Source organism: Arachis hypogaea, chromosome 9 (assembly GCF_003086295.3).
Source record: "Arachis hypogaea cultivar Tifrunner chromosome 9, arahy.Tifrunner.gnm2.J5K5, whole genome shotgun sequence".
NCBI lineage: Eukaryota > Viridiplantae > Streptophyta > Magnoliopsida > Fabales > Fabaceae > Arachis > Arachis hypogaea.
Genome location: NC_092044.1, coordinates 55239690 through 55240804, shown reverse-complemented (window position 1 = coordinate 55240804; position 1115 = coordinate 55239690). Strand labels below are relative to the sequence as shown.

The 1115-nt window shown below is 39.3% G+C and overlaps 1 non-coding gene across 1 annotated transcript; it reads right to left on the bottom strand.

The window, feature by feature from the left end:
- Window positions 1-691: 691 nt before the first annotated feature.
- LOC112714129 (small nucleolar RNA R71) lies at window positions 692-795 on the bottom strand. The gene has a single exon (XR_003159085.1). It is a non-coding gene; the product is annotated as a small nucleolar RNA R71 (small nucleolar RNA).
- Window positions 796-1115: the final 320 nt, after the last annotated feature.

Here is a 1115-nt window from a genome sequence, read left to right as displayed (position 1 = left end):
ACACTTCTCTTCACCTCTCTTCATCTCAAATCACTACCCCTACCTATTCATTCTTCTTCACTCCTATTCCCTTTCTTTCTCTACTAACATAAAGGAATCTCTATACTGTGACATAGAGGATTCCTCTTTCTTTTCTTGTTCTCTTCTTCCCTATATGAGCAGGAACAAGGAAAAAGGCATTCTTGTTGAAACTAATCCTGAACCTGAAAGGACTCTAAAGAGGAAATTAAGAGAAGCTAAATTACAACAATCCAGAGACAACCTTTCTGAAAATTTCGAACAAGAAAAGGAGATGGCACCCGAACCCAACAACAATAATGCAAAGAGGATGCTTGGTGATTTCACTAAACCAACTTCCAAATTTGATGGAAGAAGCATCTCCATTCTGGTCATTGGAGCAAATAATTTTGAGCTGAAACCTCAATTAGTTGCTCTAATGCAACAAAACTGCAAGTTTCATGGACTTCCATCTGAAGATCCTTACCAATTTTTAACTGAGTTCTTACAGATTTGTGAGACTGTAAAGACAAATGGAGTAGATCCTGAAGTCTACAGGCTCATGCTTTTCCCTTTTGCTGTAAGAGACAGAGCTAGAACATGGTTGGACTCACAACCTAAAGTTAGCCTGGAATCCTGGGATAAGCTGGTCATGACCTTCTTGGATAAATTCTTTCCTCCTCAAAAGCTGAGCAAGCTTAGAGTGGATGTTCAGACCTTTAAGCAAAAAGATGGTGAATCCATCTATGAAGCTTGGGAAAGATACAAGCAGATGACCAAAAAGTGTCCTTCTGACATGTTTTCAGAATGGACCATATTAGATATATTCTATTATGGTCTATCTGAGTTTTCCAAAATGTCATTGGACCATTCTGCAGGTGGATCTATCCACCTAAAGAAAACGCCTGCAGAAGCTCAAGAACTTATTGACATGGTTGCAAATAACCAATTCATGTACACTTCTGAGAGGAATTTCGTGAATAGTGGGACGCCTCAGAGGAAGGGAGTTCTTGAAATTGATGCTCTGAATGCCATATTGGCTCAGAACAAAGTGTTGACTCATCAAGTCAACATGATCTCTCAAAGTCTGAATGGGTGGCAAAATGCATCCAACAATA